At 37.6% G+C, this 14,197-nt stretch overlaps 1 long non-coding RNA gene across 1 annotated transcript in view; it reads left to right on the top strand.

Moving 5' to 3' along the window:
• Window positions 1–639: 639 nt before the first annotated feature.
• The window catches only part of LOC114063920, a 15,167-nt gene continuing 1,609 nt past the window's right edge, over window positions 640–14,197 (top strand). Inside the window, exons 1-3 of the long non-coding RNA XR_003572646.1 lie at window positions 640–706; window positions 10,389–10,569; window positions 12,427–12,598. This is a non-coding gene — a long non-coding RNA (uncharacterized LOC114063920). The remainder of the gene's footprint in view (window positions 707–10,388; window positions 10,570–12,426; window positions 12,599–14,197) is intronic.

Below are 14,197 nucleotides of genomic sequence, written 5' to 3'. Positions count from 1 at the left end.
ATTTTAATGAATAAGAAGTAGTTTCACAATTGGGTGCATAAATTCAAATCTAAACTGCAGTTCCAGCACTTCCAGGTACCAAGTAAATAAAATAAACTTGTGAGTACTTGAAAGGAAAGTAACAGGGAGCAAAAATCAGATTTTGCAGTGTGTCTTTTAAATTTTGTTGTTGAGAGAAACACTTGACATAGTTAAAAATGAGAAGACATTTCAAGCACTTGGAAACCTTATTTATGTTGAGAATAACTTCTTTCAGAAGAGTTATGCATCTCTTGGAGAGGTGAAACATGTCTAAATCCCTTGCAGCCAAAACCCACTGAAACAGAAAGCACTGCTGTATAGATGAAATGTCCCTTAGGAAAGCAGACTTCTGGCTCCAGGAGGGTGATTTTGTTGTTACAGGTACAAAAAGTTTTTCTTCTGCGAGCAGCCTGTGCTATTTTAACTAATGATTGATTTTAATGTACAGTGATAAAAACTTGCTGGTGATCTTTTTAAGGCAAGCATGAAATCCCCCCAAAAATAGAGTTGGCAAATATTAACAGTTAAATAATGGGGTCTACTGTCCCATTTCATTTACAGAGTGGTCCTGGATGAACAACATTCATAGGATCAGCAATTTAAAGGCCTGTGTGCCACAAGCCTTGATGGTGGAAAGGATGTGTCTGAGGTGGGAGGAAAAGACATCCTGTGGTCCCTTCTAAAGGTATTTATATTCACTTTTATGTGTTTTTTCACTTTTATGTGTTTTTTCACTTTTATGTTTTTTTTCCCCCTACCTGTTCTTACTGAAGGGGGTAGTGTTTTGACTGAGGAAAATGTGATGTCCACACTGAAGTCCCTATGCCAGGTGTGGTTTAACTTTATTCAAGACTAGTGATGCATGGAAAAATAACCGACAGGTCTCTATTATCCTGTTACAGAAAAGAATTAAATGAAGATTAAGTAAACACATTAAAGAGTCCCTGACTTCAGAAGACTTGACATTGATGAAAGAGGCATGATATTTTCTGTCCACCATTGTTGTATAGGAGGAGGATAATAGATTCAGATTATAGTCTTTAATTGCTGATAACATGGCAGATAAAAAATTATGGAGAAATTATTTCTAAATAGTTCCATGCTGCTCTTACTTCAAGTCACCTTACTGGTGGTGTCTGGTCTTGTTTTGCTCCTTGCATGTAAATCTCATTCATCTAAATTTTAATATTTAAGGTCAAATTAACCAAGCTGCAGAAGTTGCAATTCGCTGCATTGAATTCAATTCAATGAAGTGTTTCCCATAAGTATTTGTATCATATGCTGCCTTTGTCCCTTGTATGTCTGAAGATGTCAAATAGGAGTTTGACATGATTACAATTAAATTACTTCTACTTTTGAAAAGTGGACAAATATGACACAGTTTGTTTTCATATTTACTGCCATATACACAATTTTTTTATTGTCTGCACTTGTTTTGTTTTCTTTTAAAAGTCATTTCAGTTCAAACCAGAAAAAAACTGACAGAAGTGGTGTAACCTGGAACCTAGGATAAACTCTTTGCAGAAATTATATCTCTCAACATCTTATATGACAGACCTCTTCAGGTGTTACCTACAGGTGCTTTTCTCAGAAATCAGGTATCACTGTTCAGATAAACTATTTCTACTCAGTCTGTTGCTGAAGAATGTAGGTGGTGTTGGTCACCCCATCAGTGGGCAATAGAGGGGTTCCTCAACCTGTCAGAGTTGTTTGTCCATCTCTCCCTGAATCCACTTCTCTATTAATCAGAAGAAAGGTTTTTGATGACTTTACTCTCTATAACTAGTAGAGACAGAAAAAAATTTACTGTTTCAAGAAGAAATTTGCCTTTGAACAAGTTTGTTAATCCCTGAGGATGAGTGCAGCTATCCAATATTTTTATGCAATGCTATATTTCATATATTCCAAATGTTCCTTTTTTGTGTGTGTGCATCTTCATCTGTTTAGTATGACAGAGAAACCACTTATATTCTCATATCATGAATCACAGAGTGGGTCAGGTTGGAAGGTACCCCAGTGGGTCATCTGGTCCAACCTCCCTGCTCAAGCAGGGTCATCCCAGAGCACATGGCACAGGATGGTGTCCAGATGGTTCTGGAATATCTCCAATGAGGCAGACTCCACAACCTTTTGGGGTGATCTGTACCAGTGTTCAGTCACTGCACAGTAAAGAAGTTCTTCCTCGTGTTCAGGTGGAACTTCCTGAGCATCAGTTCCTGCCTGTTGCCTCTTGTCCCATTGCTCAGCACCACCGAGCAGAGCCTGGTCCATGCCCTGACACCTCCCTGCAGATACTGACGGTCATGGATAAGGTCCCCTCTCAGTCGTCTCTTCTTGAGACTGACAGGACCAACTCTCTCAGCCTGTCCTTGTAGGAGAGATGCTCCAGTCCCTTAATATAGAAATATAGAATAATAACAGAAAAATAAGGAGAGTTTCTTTAAAACCTCGAGATACTGACTTTGTTCCTGTATGTTCCTTTGGAAATGGTTGTATTAACATCATTAGGATCACATGGGATGTAATGTTATTCAGCAGGAGAAAGGATATTGGAAACCAGGCTGTAATGTGAGTAATATGATTTGGAATTTCAAATCGTAGTGTTTACATCTCAGATCCTCCACTAAGCCTTCAGGTAGTTTAGTAATTGATTCAAAATCAGTAAAGATTCTACTTCAAGGAGCTGAAAGTGAGAAGAGAGTGCTAAAGCAGGAGGGAATAGAGTTATGCAAGGTGACCTATTGAAAATTATATTCTAAATGCAGAAAATATCATCCATAATTTTTTAACTGTGTTCAGAGTAGGCAATTTAGATAACTAAGTGCATATCATTTCATAGGCAGTTATTTCATTTCTATCTCTATAAAAGAAAAAAATGTTTTCCTTCAAGCTGAAGTTTAACAGTAGAATAGCATATCCTTGTCTTCTTAACTCTGAAAAAATGAAGTGTATTTTCCAGATTTTGAATGTAAAGAGTATAAAAACTGTAGCAGGATGTAATAGGAATGCAAAACCATACCAAACCAAAACCTACCAAGCAAAACCAAACAAACAAACAAACAAAAAACTACCAAGCAAAACTAAACTCATCATAAAAGAGTTTTATTTCCCTAACTTTGAGTGTACTTACATGCAGCAATATCATGTTATATATTTGTAATAAAGATGTGAAAAAACACAACTGCAACACACTGAAGGTTCCGCTCATTATTCTGATTCAAATCACACTTTAAGTATTTAATAAATGTTGCAAGAGAAATAAAACCACACAATATATAACTTCTTATTAATTATAAATTCTATCTTTTAATGGTAACTTGGAAGACTGTAAGCCTAGAAAAGAAATTCTGCTTTTTATCTTGTGCATTTAGAAGATATGAGTCATCACTGTTCCTTTTTCCCTTTACAAGGTCAATTTACCTTCTTCCTTATGTGCAAGAGTAGGCAGACTTCCTGAGAAGCAAAGCAACACCAGAAAAATGCCATTATAAAACCATAAATAATACTTTCAGATGTAAACTCCAAATTAATTAAAAGCGCAATGACTTAGATTCAAAATCAGTTAAGTTCCTTTATTTTTTAACATTTTGATTTAAATTAAATTTTTTTTAATTTGAACGTTCTATCCATCCAAGAGCTGTCTGCTTATTTGCTCTGTGTTTAGCAAAATGTGTGCATATCTTTGCTTGTGCTGCTCAAGGCAACAGCATCTGGCACTAAAAGTTTTCTTTGCTAGTACTGATCTGATGTTAATGCCCCACAAAAAAATTAATAATCTGTTTAGTTTGTATGAGAGTTAGATGCACTATATAATCTAAAAGTGGACTGTGTACTAGTACTGTGTGATAGTTTCTGTGTAACAGGAGGTCCAGGTACTTTTCTTTTTTGGTAAAATCTGTGCCAGAAGGATTCAACTCCTCTTCCACCTAGCTGAGAAGAAGTCTGTGGGATCTGTGGAGAGAACTGAACAAAATTAATATATTTTGCAAAGTCAGGTCTTCAGTAATGTTCTTAAGTCACCTGTGTGCTCTGGGAGAACCTTTATTCCTTGACAGATACATGGCTTATCTGGTCCCTTCTTGCCACCAAGAATCCCTGTCACAGAGCTGATCTCTCGTGAAAAGAATATATATTATTATATCTTGTTATTTCTTTGACACACTGTTCTCTGGGTAATACCACATTCAGGAGGTATGAAATGTCAGAACAGACAGAAAATATTGGATTGCCTGAAAATATATTAAAAATTAGGCTAATGATGCTGATTTATAAGTGAGGGTACAGAAGGCCAACAAAATTAAATACTTGTTACCCAAGTTATGGGCTTGTATCGTATTTTCATGAAGGAATAGCGAACCACAGCGGAATAAGAAAATGGCAGTAAATCGAGATCTGCAGTTTGTTCCTGCGCCAGTAAGTCATTGTGTACTTTTGGGAAAAAACATGTACAGTTATAATTTGAAATGTAACTGCTTCTTTCTGGAGCAGCTGTGAATCCCTGAAAACCTCTGAAAAAACCTTACCATTGACTCAGCCTGAGACTCCAGGTTGGGTATTACACAAACACTTCCCACTTCAGCTCCAAGGACCGTGGTGTTTGTTTCCAAACCAACATTTTCGTTGGTTTCACTCGGTGAGTCAGTGCTGTACTCAGTCAAGGCTTTACACAGGAGGGAAGGAGTGGTAGGGGTGTGACTCACTCACTGAAGTTTGGATGTAAGTCCTTAATTTTGAAGGAAAGACTTAGGAGGTCGAGATTGCTGTGTTAAGAGCTACTGGCACTTCTGCAAGAATGCTGCAGCTGCAAACTCAGAGTGATTATTCGAATAAATGTACAAGCCTGAGGGCAACATCCCTTTAGATGCCATTTAGGAGAGAACTTGAACTGCTACTTGTTCAGTGGCAAGTAGTTGACTTATGGTCAGTGCCTCTTTTACACAAACAACTTAGAAATCTACTTTGTGCCTTTTTTTTTTTTTTTTTTTGTGCTTTCCTCTTTTCTTAACTGAGATATTAAAAAATGCTTAAAAAATAATTTTTTAATTCTACTGAAATTTCGTAATAATGATATTCAGTCATTACTAGAGAAGCTGGATTGCTTTCCTCGCATTTAAATTTGCAGTTAGAAGTGCAGAAGCATGGCAACAAGATAATGGAATTTTTTAAAACTTTGAAGAGAAATTAAACTGTCAGCTTAGACATTCCAGAAACGATCACTGCAGTACTGTAGAAATTAAAAGTACATCATTACTTATGAAAGTGTAGGACATCATTGCAAACTTCAATTTTTCTTCTTCCAAAATAGATGGCAAACAAAATGGCTGAACACCTATTTTTCATGCTGTCTAGCAGAAATATCACAGCTATGTATTTGGAAGCCTCTTAGGCTATGACATGCACCTAAATTCAAGTAATTCTTACTGTTACCAGTCATGAAGTCATGGGAACGAGATTGGTGCTAGTGACAGAAATAATGAATAATATAAGCATGTGTGATTTAACTCATATTTCTTTTCTTTTTCTTGGTTTTTATTTTTTTATTTATTTATTAATTTTTATTTTTTAAAGAGAGGTATCTTTTCCGTCTTATACAAACCCAGAAGATAAATCTTTGAAGAGAAACATCATTGACCTAGCAAGAAATACGGTTCTTAATGGGAATTACATTTTCTCTACAGGAAGCATTGAGGCTGTACGAGGCAGTGGCTGCAGCTGTCTTTCTAAAGAGAGCAGAGTATTTCTATCCTGCACTTCCTGTGCTCACAACTTTGACAGCTTTAAAAGCCTTTACAGAGTTCTTCTCCTCGAGGATGCAGAAGTGTCTACACTGTTACAAGATTTTAAAATGGAAGCATGACACTGAAATTTTAGGTTAGCATTTTAGCAGATCTGTTGCATGTGAGTCTCTTAAACTGAAACAATAAAATCATAAAACCAATCACATTAAGCTAAATCTGGACAAATCCCTTTTCTCTCTCCAGCTAGCAGTATGATATCAGACAGTAGCATAATGAAAAAAATGATGATTGGGAAAGTGTCTGGCTTCTCTAATGCAGAAAATAATCGTCTAATTTGTATTTAAATACTTTTTATCAAAGCGATGTTATCAACATTTATCTGATATTTAAAAGTGGGTTATCTTTGGATACATTAGGACATTCCTGCTCAAGTTAAGAGCTTATGGATGACTACAACAGTCTAGGGAAAAAGCAATAAAATATTTAAAAATGTATGACTTTTCTGGTATTTCAGATGGTGATGAAAGATGAATCTGCTCATGGACACTGTCCAAAAAAATGCCTTCTATGTGTTTGTAGAAGCTATGGAAAAATTATTGCAAGAAGAAATTGAAGAGAAGATTGCTAAATTGTATGAAAAGCATTCTTCTGGAAATAAGTAAGTAAAGAAACATGGTTCATCCACAAGTGGAACAATACATTCCAGTTTCTATTAAGAGCTGTTTAATATGCATATATTGCTTTTTTTTAAGTATCTCTCCCCTGTTCAGACTTGTCTTAATCTGTAAAGTTTGAAATGCAGCTGTAAGCGTGAAGAGATGCTCTAAGAGAGCTCATTCCCCTACATTTTTGAGAAAATTCTCCTTAATTCTTTACTATTGTTCATTATTTCTAATATAATACTGCCTTGATTTTCATCTTTAATAGCAGCTTATGCAGAATGCTTTCCAAATGAAATGTAGCGTTTATAGAATTAAAGTTAGTATCTAACAATAGGGCAAATTTGAGAGAGGTTTAAAAAGCTGCAATTTTCCACAGAGATTTAATTGAGATTGAGAACATAAGAAGTGAATAGTCATTGAAGATCTTTGGATATCAAGAGCTGCAAGTAAGAAGGAATTTTTATGTTATCACTACTAATTCAGTCATAGAATAAAATAAGACAATAAGCATTTGCTAGATTGCCTTGGAAAGTAAGACGATGGAAGATTTAGGAACAGTCTGGAACAAACCCATGGTAAAAAAAACAAAACCAAAATAAACCAAAGCCAAACGTCATAAAACCTGGTGAACAACAAAAGACAAAAGAAGCTTAATTTCTTTTTCACCTTCTGTCCTTTCTTCCTTCCTACCTGCCTTTCTGCCTTCCTCCCTCCCATTTTGAGGAGAACTAGTTTATTTGCAACTGTGGGCTTTTCCTTTTTGTGAACTCTGCCAGTCTCAGTGGGGACTGCGTGAGGAGTTAGGAAGCAGCAGACTTGAATATGGCGAGTTAGTTCTCAGAGGAGAAGACAGAGAAGACATAACACTTCATATAGTGTTATAAGGATGTAACAGAATTATTTCACTGTCTTTTAGGGATGGCATCTTACAAGAGTGTCTTCTGTACGTTTGCAACACAGAAGAAAGTATGAAATTAAAAATCAGCAACAGGAGTCAGGAGTGAATTGAAATAAATGAGTTTTCTGATGCAGAATCCTGCTTTCCTGCTCTGAAAGCAGCTGGAATCTGGCAGTAGCAGGATTCTTCTCTGACTTAGTGAGCCTAGGTGACATATGACGGCAGCCTCTGCTGAAACTGGTTTCTGAACCTGTAAACCATCCCTGTTCACCATCTTTTCTCCCCTGCAAGTGGACGTTGTCCTTCACTGCAACTAGGGCACAGTTGTCTGCGGTGGCAAAACGTATGCATTATTTAGAACTCTCAATTTCAGCTGCAGCTATATGCTGACAAAAGTGCTGAAATCCACTCCCTGCATATGAAACTTCACTTTCTGTGTGCTTTCTCAGAGCATGTCTGTTTGCATTTCATCAGTTCTGCCCATATCATACTGAGATGGAGAAAAGAAGCTAAATTAATTATGAGAACTATTTGTGTGATTTATACATTATGCAAACATTCTTACTGCATTTATTGATGAATATGTTGTACTGTGGCAACATTGGTTTATTTTGCATTGTTATTTTACGTAAGTTTACAATTGATATTAGTACCAGAAATCCCTGGTTTGCGTATAGCCAGGAAAAATTAATATTTTATTTTGTAAGAACATCCTGTCCTACTGACTTAAAAAAAATTCTAAGTTACTGATATTCTTGAATTAATATCATTGCGAAGAAAGCCCTTCAGTATAGAAGTTTTTCCTGTAAGTAGTTTCTTAAAAAAAAAAACCAAAACAAAACAACTACCTTTGAGGGGGGGAGAGGAGGAAGTTAGAAAACCAGAATAATTCAGCCAGGAAGAGACCTTTGGAAGACCAGGATCTGTTCTCTTGTATACAGTGAAGAAGAGGTTTGCCTGATCTGATGTGACCAGGGAAGCCACTGGCAGCTTTTGTAAATCATCTAAATTGGGAAGCAATAAAAAATAAAAACAGTAGACCCTTACAGGGCAACACATCCGTGAACAACTCCATGTAGAAAGCTGAGCTCATGGTAGAACTACTATGTGCAAATACCAGGCTGACAGACAGGACTGGACACCTTGCCCAGCTCAAGGGACTGTCCTGTTCCCTTCCACTGATGGGACGTGGGAGTTTTCAGGGGTGAGTGGGAAGTGATGATGGGGCACAGGGTAGGAATTGCAAACTCCCTGCTATGCCCATCTCATTTAGAAAATCAAATCTAAAAATTATGTTTCCGAGTGGTGAGGTTCTGTCCTTATGTGTTATTTTCTGATTGTTAAGACATGCCTCTGCCCGACTTAAGGTGCAAACTAGACCATAAGCCAAGGTCAGTAGTACAGATGTTATTTAACAGTAAAATGTGAGGCAGAGAGATAGAAAGACATAGAAAAAAGAGACATGAGGAGGAGGGAAGGAGAGCGAGATGGATTAAGCAGAAGACAGGTCCCCCCATGTGGATCCAGTGGCATTCCACTGGTCCTTCTCCACTCTGGTCTTCATGGTGGTGGTGGTTCCTGAGTTGTTCTTCTGGGTTGTCACCTTTTTGTAGTCCACTTTCCAGGTATCCACAAGGGATAGACGCCATTCCCATAACTTGGGAGGATATGTATATAAGCAGTTGCTTCCTTTTCCCCAGCCTGCCACAATGGGAATTTTTCTCCAGATGAAATAACCAGGATGTGCTAACCAGCTTTACCTTCATCAGGCTTGTAATTAGTGCCTTTCTGTTCCTAATTCCTCTTTTCTGTGCTTATCTCAAGTTCCTGCTCTGGTGGCTTATCTTATGGCAAGTTCCTTCTGTGGCTTTGACAGTATTTGAGACGGGCAACTGTGATTTTTAAATCTCTTACATTATGGCTGTGACATTCAGTGGAGAATGAGGATAAGGATGCCTGCATGTAGCAGCCCTGTGCTTTTGTCACTGATGCCAAGTGCTCCTTCCATGTGCCAGGTGTCATTCCTTGGACAGAATCACCTTTTTGGTGTACTGAGGATGTGAGTTTTGTCTGTCTGTGTACTGGATTCGTTGGTTCAAAGTAGACCACAGACCTTAGCTCACTACATTCCTTGGTCTGAGAGGCTCCTTGCTGCTTGAGGTTCAGGATGTGTCAGTCCAGGTGGCACTGTGCCCTTGGCATGTTTGTGTGATACCTGTCCCAAAGGTGTGCTGAGTGGTTGGTTGGCACAGCATTTTGTTTCCTGTTTATTTGGGGAGGGGATGTATTAAGAACAAATATTTCTGCTTCCATGTGTACTGGATGCAGGATTCTTCTGGGGCCCCAGAGGTGTGTGGAGTCTGTGTAAAAGGTGCCAGCGTTTGCTGTGGAGATGGGATGTCACCGTGACATCTCACTGAGCCTGATTAACCTGTGAGGAAGAACAGGATCAGGCCATTTGCATTGCTCCTCTTCGCTCAAGTGCTGTTTGTGTGCATGCAGTTCCTGTAAAAAGCACGGTTCTCCTGCCTCTGTTCATCTGTGAGTGCCTGGCAGTGTCTGTGCCTGCCTTTCAGAGATGAAAGCTCAGCCCTAGCAGGCTGTGAGAGGAGAGTCCTGCAGCTTTGTTAACTTCTTAAAAGTGTTGGAAGCATTCCTGAGGTGGCAGGTGTGCGAGCCCAGTGTGTGGAGGCAACAGGTCCTTTTGCAAATATGCTCAAAGTGCAAGAATTTACTGACAAATATTCGAATATTCACTTAAAGGAATAGTGTTAGAATCTCTAGAAAATAGAATACCTCATGAAAAAATCAAATTGTGTTGGCTATAGAGAAAGCAGAGATGCAGGGAAAATAACCTAGAGATGGCCTGTCTACAACCTCTTCCTTGGACATCTCAAAATTTTAAAAAAGCTCCAAATAAAAAAAAAAAATTGCTATGGCAACAGATTACTGTAATTTTGTATAAATGTAGGCATAGTTTCATCAATGACAGTTAAATCTTTGGAAAAAATACTCCAAAAAGGTACTAGTACCATGGTCTTAGTATGTCTCTTTTGGTTTGTTTCACAGAATAATTCTCTGAAGAACAACAGTTTGAAGAGGTTGAACCAACAGATAACAACATAGACTGATGACTACTTAGAAGTTCTTGAGGAATAATGGTTAATGAATTGGAAAAAAAAAAAACAGAGGAAAAAATAGCTTAACACCTAAATACCAGCAGGAACTCCTGCTGATACAAATGTTCCAGGTTGGATAACTAAGATAATTACTGTTAATTACAATCTTTTTTTTTTTTTTTTTTTTTTTTTTTTTTTTTTTTTTTTTTTTTTTTTTTTTTGTCTTTCATAGATAGCACAAAAGGACAAGTCCTTCCAATTCCGTGGGTTCCGTTAAATTTCTTACCTTTTGTTTTTGCTATCTGTATTTATTTCACTTTATTATTGTATCTGGGCAGGTATGATTTTATCTCTGTCAAATTTATCTTTCAAATGGGTGTTTTTCAGGACTTTTCAGGACTCAGTATCAGACATTTTACATACCGAATATACAGTAACAAGATGCTTTAACTGTCTTAGTGTCTTTATATTCTCCTGGATCATCTTCTGACTTTTAATGGAATATTAAAATATTTAATTAAGTGATTGTAGGCAAACAAATTATCTTCAGAATGTAAGCAGTAACTGAGCCCCAAATCTGTAGGAAGACTGAAGAGTAGTGCTTTGAAGAATAAACAGTCTCATTTGTCTCTGTGAGATTCCAACCCTTACATAGTTGTCACTGGGAATTTGAGTAAACAATCCAAACTTCATTGTTGAAAAAAGAGGAAGACAACTAAAAACCTGCACTAATTATCATGAAGTGACTACTTCATACCCACTCACAAAGCACAGTTGAATAGGACAGTGGAGAATTAAAAAAAAAAGTTTCAAAGTGATTAGTAGAAATGAAATCATTCTGATTATGTGCAGTCTTTTCAAAGCAAAATGCTTTTGTCAGATCATAGGGTTGTATCTTCTGTGTGCAGTTTAGAAAAACAGCAGCCTCTGCTCTGCCACAGTGATTGTTCTGTCTCATGAATGACCATGTCTCTAGACTTGACTCCCACAACCTTGACAGTCTCTCTACTCACCATCACCCTCATTTTTTTTAAGTAAATCTCACTTAGATTTATTTTGTCTGTAGGGCAGGCACAAAATCAGCTGCCTATAGATGCCAGACTTGATCTGTAATATCCATCTCACATGCTAGTGGGATTTTGGCCTTGAGAGCACAAATTCATGTAACCTGCAGCTTGGCTGGGTTTTGCAGCCTGTGCTGCACTTCTTGCTGCCACAACCACATTGAAGCTGATGTTTCAAATACATATTTGCAGCATATGTAAGTCAGTTTTACTACAATGATTGCTATGACCTCAGAATTGATATATGCTCATTTATAGCCCACGTGTTCAGGCACCACTCCATTTGCTTTATCTGCGAGGCAGACATGTTTTTCTTTCTCATACCAAATAACTGACATGTTTTCTCTTATACTTGCAACTACAATTTCCTATTTGTCTTCCAATTTCTATATCATCCACTCCCTCACTCTAAAAGGTCCTTGTTTCTATTAACACTTCCCACTGCTTAAGATGATTATACTTAGAATCCTAACTAGAATATCTTCATCCCTACAGATCATCTTTCATTCTCTTTTTTCCCATCTTAATCCTGGGCCAATAACTACTGAAATGGGTGAAAATGAGAGGCCCGGGGAAATGAATTTAAGGGAAAAGTGTGCTACATACATTTGCAAATAACTCAGCAAGAAGGAAGAAAACAGGATCAGTCAAGAGAGTAGAAGCACGAAAAGGTTGCCTTGACCTCTCTAAACACCTAGGAGATCTGTTACTTAAGGAAATGGAGAAGTTGGTGTATTTAATTAGATTTGTTGTATTTAAGTGCTCCTGTAGTAGCTGTTGTATGAACCCTCAGAATGGGGTGAGATTGAAAAGCAAAAAAGCATAATCTTTCCTGACAAGTCTATAATAGTACAGAAACTATAATTTCTAGAGTACTGCTGAAAATTTTCACTTCTAAAGTTAATGCTTGTTTATTTTTTCCAGGGTGAGTTCACTGTGACATTCAAAGGGAAGCAAAGTGCAAAGGGACAAGAAAGCAGGTGTGTTATAACACTATGATTCATTTTGTTAGAGGGTTAAAATTCATGCAAGAGAAAATAAGTGGTGAAGTTGTGGTACAGAATCATCATTTTCATCCTTACAAGAATGTGACAAGGTTTGTGGAGTACTCAAAAATAAATCTAAATAGGTATATAAATAAGGTACTAGATTAAGTTGGGTAAATACTGTACTTCTAAATGTCTCTCAGGTATCTAAATTTCTCCAAATATCTTCAAGGGAACAAGTAGTCTCTATGAAGCTTATTTAAGAGATGTTTTTCTCAAAATTTTTTTCTCTTAAGCTTAATACTGAACACAAGGATAATAAGTCCAAGGATAAATGCAAGGAATTAGGTTTTAAAACATAACCACTTCTGTATCTGTATATCCTTTCGAAGACTGGATTTGTTCAGTTCATCCTTTAGGATATGAAATAATTCACTCAGAGAATCTCAGAATGGTTGGAGTTAGAAGGAATCTCTGGAGACCATCTTGTCTAGTCCTCCTGCTGAAGCAAGCTCACCTATGGCAGATTGCACAGAATCACATCCAGACAGGTTTGGAATATCTCCAGAGAATGAGACTCCACAGCCTCTAAGTGATCTGTTACAATGCTGTCACCCTCATTGTAAACAAGTTTTTCCTCATGTTCAGGTGGAACTTCCTGTTCATCATTTTCTGCCTCTTGTCCTCTTGCTGGGCAGCAGAGGATGGTCCCATCCTCTTGACACCCACCTTGAGATATTTGTGGGCATTGATGAGGTCCCATCTGAGTTGCCTCTTCTGAACAGACCCAGCACCCTCAGCTTTTCATCATAGGAGAGATGCTCCAGTCCCATTAATCATCTTAGTGCTCCTCAGCTGGACCTTCTGCAGTAGTACCTTGTCTTTCCTGTACTAAGGAGCCCAGCTGGACACAGCACTCCAGATGTGGCCTCACCAGGACTGAGTAGAGGTGCAGGATCACCTCTCTTGACCTCAAAGCTTTTGTTAAGCTTTAACATTGTGTACATTCACCGTGAGTCCAAGATGTTGCATCTTTCCAGTCCTCTTTCTCCCAAGTCACAAATTCATGATTGATTGTGACCACAGAAACACATTTTATGGGGAAATGGAAGAGAGTAGAGGTGGTGTAGTGATTGTTTAAAAGTAAAATGTAGGCATAAAATTAAGTATATAAAGATCAAGGGAAACCACTATAAATAAATAAATAAATAAATAAATAAGTCACTTCCTAAATAAAACAGAATCATTTGTGTTAACATATAATAACCTGAAACCATAATAAAGAAGACTGAAACCCACTTAAAAATCCCTGTAGTATTTAAGCTGCAAAGGTCCAGGACATCAGCAGTGGATGGGTGCTCTGCAGGTATAAGAGATGGAGTAAATGACCAAATTATCCAAAGTAGGGGGCAATACACTGCAGGAGATAAAAGCAGCCAAGTCACCATAATAGCTTCTGCTTATATTTGCTAAGCCAACAGCAAATTTATCTTGGAAAACATGAAAAAAGCACTGGATAGCAGATGTTTTACTGTATCTGTAGGAGCTACCCTATGTCCTACCTGTGCCTGTCCTTCACTTGTGCGAGTTACAGGCTTAATATTTTACACTGTGTAAGTATCACGTCTTAGACTTGAGAGTTCAGCAACTAAACACCGTAAATCAAATGGGAAGAAAATGGATAAAATAAATGTAGGAGATCTCTTTAA

This window comes from Empidonax traillii, unplaced genomic scaffold, assembly GCF_003031625.1.
Source record: "Empidonax traillii isolate 1590-97213 ecotype Southwest subspecies unplaced genomic scaffold, ASM303162v1 scaffold500:size455409, whole genome shotgun sequence".
Lineage (NCBI taxonomy): Eukaryota > Metazoa > Chordata > Aves > Passeriformes > Tyrannidae > Empidonax > Empidonax traillii.
The sequence above is the reverse complement of the archived record's forward strand: the minus strand, read 5'-3'. Positions and strand labels throughout refer to the sequence as shown.